This window comes from Rattus norvegicus, chromosome 17, assembly GCF_036323735.1.
Source record: "Rattus norvegicus strain BN/NHsdMcwi chromosome 17, GRCr8, whole genome shotgun sequence".
In the NCBI taxonomy this organism is placed as follows: Eukaryota; Metazoa; Chordata; class Mammalia; order Rodentia; family Muridae; genus Rattus; species Rattus norvegicus.
The window spans coordinates 41,768,057-41,774,269 of NC_086035.1; the positions used below are offsets into that span (position 1 = coordinate 41,768,057).

The 6,213-nt window shown below is 42.4% G+C and overlaps 1 protein-coding gene across 1 annotated transcript in view; it reads right to left on the reverse strand.

Annotated features, from left to right (window-relative positions):
- H1f1 (H1.1 linker histone, cluster member) overlaps nucleotides 1-6,213 on the reverse strand; it is a 32,599-nt gene that overhangs the window by 5,779 nt on the left and 20,607 nt on the right. The window lies entirely within an intron of this gene.

A 6,213-nucleotide genomic window follows, 5' to 3' on the forward strand; every position in this document is an offset into this window, starting at 1 on the left:
ATTGGAGGAAGTGTGTCACTGGGGGCCAGGTTGGACTGTCCAAATCTTGTGTCATTTCTATGTTGTGTGAGCTCTCTGTTGTGTGCCTGAGTTTGAGATGTGGGCTCTCAGCTCTTAGCATTCAACTCTAGCGAGGCTTATCTGCAGCCTGCTGCCATGCTGTCCCCATCATTATAGACTCTAATCCTCAGAAACTGTAAGAACACATAAACTTTTTCTTCTATATTTGCACTGGCTGTGTGTTTTATCACAGCATAGAAAAGTAGCTAAGGCAGGAATCAAATACTGTATTCTTAGACAGAAAAACTTAATATTACAAAATATTAAGCCTCCCTACATGAATAAAGCACCAAATACACAATCCAGTGGCTTCAGGAGTAAAAGGAAGAAAAGCAGACGGATATGATAGAGTTAGGATAACCTAATGTCCCCCAAAGAGACAGAATGAGTGGCACATGCACATGTAAGAGAGACACTGTGAGGGGCTCACGGCAACAAAGGAGGGAGGAGCCACTTCTATCATGTGGATTTGATGCTTTCACATACATAAAGATAGTGTGGTGGTTTTTGTTTTGTTTTAAGTCTTGTTTGCTATGTAGCTCTTGGCTTTTCCAGTGTGGTGCAGGCCAGATCACAGGAATGGAAGCTTCATCCAAAGTTCTTGTGGCCTAAACTCTTAGAAACAATTAGTGCTTTCTTGCTAAAAGAACTCCCCTGAAATATTTTTGTGAATTTGAGGTGGTTGTTTTGGTGATTTCTCAAAGCCTCAGATCTTAGCCTATAGTTATGTCAATTCATTCCCCCCATCTGATAGTTGGTAATCAAGTAACAAATAAATTTCCTCACTCACAGAGAGAAATGCCTCATGGGAGCCTCTGTAATGTTTTCCTTTGCTTTGTTCTCATCCTTACTTGTGTGAAGTTTTCCTTGTTCAGATGCAAGAACTAGCTCTCAGTCATGGTTATACTTCAGTTTGAGATGTGCTTAATTGGGTCTACAAAGCATTGTTACAGAATGAATAAGCCTTCCCACTGAGAAATCACTCCAGTCACAGATTAATGAAGAAAGCTCTTTAAGAACGCATGCAACTGGTTTTAGCTAATGCACAAAAAGGAGCCAGGTTCAAACTGAAAATTGTACAGCTTATATAGACCTTGGACTTATACACTCCACATACACTGTCATCCTTAAATCTCCCTGTGGTCTTGGTCCCAGGTTATTCTTTGAGCAATTTAAACAGATACAGGAGACCAAAAGCCTGGTACTTGAACAGAAATGAGATTTACACAACAAAGATATTGCTAGGGTAATTTCTGAACTATACCAGTCTTGTTCTTTTCTGCATAGCTGTTACCCAGACCCACCTTGCCCACTTGGCAGAGTTATGCTTCTTGTGATAAGAGCACAGGGAGACTTAATAGTAGACAGTACTTGATGGTTCTGCATACTTGAGGTGCCCACTAAGAGGCATTTCTTTGATATGAGGGAGGGTCTAGTGGCTGGTTGTAAGTCAGGCCTTTCTTCTTTTGTTAAAGGGAATAGAGCCTAACCACAGGCCAATCTTGATGAACAAACATTAGCAGAAAAGTTTTCTCAGCAACCTCAGCAACAACCCTAAACTTCAGTGATGACATAAGATTTTCTTTCCTGTAGTTAGTTTCTAATAGGCCTGGTTACTGCCCTGCTTGTCCCCCAGTTGCATCAGAGGCAGTGTCCAGTAGCTAAATTCCACTTTATGTAACTTAATATATCCTAAGTGGGTTTACTGGTAAGTCTTTCATAGCATCAATTCTACTTCAAGTTTATTCTGCATCATTCGTCCTGGTTGGAGCTTTTAAACTACAGCTCTAGTTTAAAATTCTGTGTTGCAAGCAACTGAGAAAAAAAAGTCAACATCCTTGATCATCAGGGAAATGCACATCAAAGAACTTCTTTGAGGTTTCCTCTGATACCAGGCATAATGACAAAGATCAGTAAAGCAAATGACAGCACAAACTGACAAGGATGTACAGTGGGGGAACTTAATGCTTGTGGGAGTGTAGACTGGACAGGCCTTATAGAAGAAGTCTTACTGGTCATTTACTAGTTTATTACGGTTTTAATGGAGAAATCAGACATTTTTATTTTTACATACCTTTATTCACAGATACAACAGAGCTAGCAAAAATGCTTCATGCTGAGTCCAGTCCTGAATAGCCATTATGGCTAGACCTATAGAAGCATTATGGCTAATATTACCATGAGCCCAAAGAGAGGAGGAGGCATGGTTACTCCAGTCTCCAAATATTCCCAGTGGAAACCTTCAAGCTTTGCTGTACACAGTTTCCAGATTTGAAGTGGGAGCAGGGCGAGTCAGAGAGCTGGCTGGCTGGACTTTCATAGTGCAGGTTTCTTCCTCCTCAAGCACAATCCTTCCTTAACACAGGGTGGGGAATCCTGTAACCTTTTCTTTACGTGAGTGTCCATAGTTTAGCCTGATGGAATGACTAGCCCTGTGGCAGAGCCTCTGTCTTAAATTATTTAAAAATCTCCTTGAAATTGAACACAGTGTTCTACATATCCATGGTCAGTTTGTGTGTCTGCAGGTGGAGGCAGACGACTTGAAAACCTTAATAAGTACTCTTCTTATAACAATATCCAATTGCAGAATAAGGTTAAGCTTCTAATTTTTCCTCAGGTTGATTCCATCTGAAATGAATTAAACCCAGGCAGCTGGTCACACCTGAGAGGGTTTTCTTCATTGGATAATTTGGGATGGGAAGACATACCCTAAACCTTGGTCAAACTTTCTGGTGGCTCTCTCTGGTGTCAGACCCTCTCCCCACTGGCTTAAAACTTGTGCCCCCTCTTGTTGGGGACCGAAATCTTTTGGCTCTGCCAAGTTGACCAAAGAAACCACCCAAACATTCCACCTGTCCTATCCCACTCTGGGAGCAGAAACACTTGCTTGTTTTGTTACTTGACTCCTTCTCACAGTCAGGGTTGGTCCCTGTGTGGAGGTGAAGAGGGACTGGGCCTCTCATCCAGGTCCCTCTGCCATGGAATGCACCCAAGGAGTGGGAAATAGTTTCCCCCAGTGAGCTTTTTCTCCACTCCCCACCTGCTCTAAGCAACCCAAGGGAAAGAGAGAAGATCCCCTGGTCTAATCCCGAAGGAAAATAGAAAGTTTCACTCCTTTCTCTTTTATGATTTATGTCACTTTTAAAATCAAGTGTCTGTATAATTGGAAACCTCAAAGCCCACCATTCTCCTAAAAAAAAATCATAAAAAGCTGCCCATGGGCTGGGCACAGAGATCACTGTTAAGCAATACAGCCTGGACAGAAATGATTTTACCTTCTGTCCTACACCAACCAAGAAGACTCTAAACAATTCTCACTAGATACCTTTTAAAAAGACAAAAGACAGCTGCTAAAAAGATCTCTTTTGCCACCCAGTCAACCCCATGCTTTAGGGGAAAAAGTTATAAAAGTTAAAAATTAGAAGATGTAAGTAGGTCTCAGCTGCTTTGGGTAGCTCAAAGGATGTTCAACAACAGAGAACTGATTGGGACAAGACCTTTTGCATAAACTGGGAGCTGCCATCACCTTCTCTGATGATGAGACACAGTTAAACTTACAGATGCCCAGCAAAATTTTGGTGTTTCACCCTCTGTCAAAAGAACATCCTGCTCTCCAGGACAGGCTCAACGCCAAGTTCCTGTAATTGTTCAACTACTTCTATACAACTATACAACTATAATTGTTCAGTAACTTCCATCCAGATTAAACACTATTCGATCACCTTGGAAACAAAAGGGGAAATTGCAGTTTACACTGACTAGATTAAAAAGACAGGCATCCTGGTACCCTGTCAATCACCCTGGAATATGCCTCTCTTGCCTGTGAAGAAACCAGGGATAGCTAATTTTTGAGTCTGGTTCTTCCAAAGAAGCAGGTGTATACTGTCTTGGACCTGGAAGATGCATTCTTCAGTCTCCTGTTAGCAGAGGTGAATCAACCTGTCTTGGCTTCTAAATGGACAAACCCAGTGGGAGGTTACGGTGGGCAATAAACTTGGACCAGGTTTCCCCAGGATTTAAAGACACTAAATGCAGTCTTCCTATGCTTCAAGGGATTATTACAAGAGTTACAGACTTTGACCTATAAAAAAGTAGCCTAAGAGAGCCTAATTTTGTAGAAGGCTACCTATTTTGGCTACTAGCTGAGGAGAGGCAAAAGAAATACTCTGAGTAGGATTCCTATGAGATCCCAATCCCACAGACTAAGAAACAAAAGAGACTCAAGAGTCCATAGGTGCAGCTGAATAATGCTGTCTGCATACCAGCATTTGTACAAACAGCAAAGGTATCCATACGCCAGTACAAGGGGTGGGGGACACTAATCTGCTAATCTGGACTGAGACTAAACAAAAGGCACTTGAGCCTTTAAAAACAGCTGACTTCTGCTCCAGCTCTAGGATTTCCAGATGTCTCAAAACCTTTTCATCTGTTTGCCTGTGAAACAAAAGACAGAAGGGATTTCAACTGTGGGGCCAGGAAAATACCCTGTGACATACCTGACTGAACAATTGGATCCTGCAGCCATAGGATGGCCCACTTGTGGCAGATGCTGCTAGTTTAATGAAAGAAGGAAAGCAAGTTAACTCTGGGTCAAGATATACTCACAGAACTCCATGACATGGTTGAGGCCCTCCATAGAAGAGCATGAGAACTCTGAATGTCTAACGACTATGTGACCCTGTACCATGCTACTGGTTCATCACTGAGTCTGATTTGAGAAACCCACCACCATCAATTAAGCTACCCTCTTACTTGATGACATAGGTGCTCATTCATGACTGTCACGAGATGAAAGCTCAAAAAATCAGTAGAGGAGAGCTGCCATAGTTACTTTAACCAAAATTATTTGGGTCCAAGCCAGGTACTTCATTCCTGAGAATGAAGTGATCTGGCCCAGGCGCTCAGATGGGGAAAAGGAAAGTCCACCACCATATGCATGGACAGTCAATTGGTAAGCTTTACTATGGAACATGCCGTGGTATTACCTATAAAGAAAGAGGCTTCTCATTTTTGGGAAAAAGGACATTTAAAATATCTTGGTTCTCCTAGAGACTATTTGACGCCCCGTCCAAATTGCTGTTCTCCATTATTGAGCTGCTAACCTGGTCCTGAGACGAGTGGGGCCTATTGATATTTTGATGATGTATCCGATCTATGTGTATGTTGTGTATGTTGCCTGAGACTCCATGGTAAAGAAAAAATGGACAGCTCAAACCCACAGGTTGATGGAGGAAACAGCCAATAGGACTCTGGTGACTGACCTTCACCAGCCTACTCATTTTGGGTCCTCAAAACTCTCTGAATTGTTCAGATCAAGGTATGTTATATCTAGACTGCACAGCTTAATGTGAGATATCTCAGCCAGATGACAGTTTGTGCTCAAATGAACCCAAAATAGGGAGCCCTTTCCCAGGAAAGAGGCCAGATGATAAGTCAACACCCTGGCAACCCCCAGGAACGCTGACTTCACCAAGACCTGCCCTGTGGGGAGAGGATAAAAGTATTTGCTAGTTTTTATAATATCTTTTTTATGTTCCCCACCCAGACTAAACCTGCTCAAATAGTACCTTAAAATACTCTTCCAGTTTCCAAATCTGGTCCTCTGATTCATCCTCCCCCTAAGCAATCAGATTTGACAATGGTCTGGCTTTCAGAGTCAAAATCTCCCAAAAGCTAAAGTTTTAGGCACAAATTAAAATATATATATATATACATACATACATATATATATATATATATATATATATACATAAACAAAAAACCTTCATTGTACATATGGATTTCAGAGTTCTGGCCAGGTAAAAAGAAAAACTCTGAGTCCAGCAAAGAATGATTGATACCTAGAGGTAGTGCGCCCCCCCTTTCTTTTTTTTAAATTTTTTTTATTTTGCTTTAGCCCAGTGCACCCCATATAGAGAGGCATTTACTCCATATAAGATTGTAGGATTAATGTGGTCCTGTGTCTGCTCTGCCCCAGGGCTCAGTTCCCTCAGGGAGGCAGGACATGGGAAGTTGACTGTGCTTACCCCAAGCAGGTGTTGGGCTGTGGGAAGCCACGGGACACCCCTCCAGGGTGGGGAAGCTCAGTCTGAGGTGAGGGACACAGCCAGAGCTGGCTGGGGGTCCTCTGGCCTGGAAGGAGGCTGTGGCTGT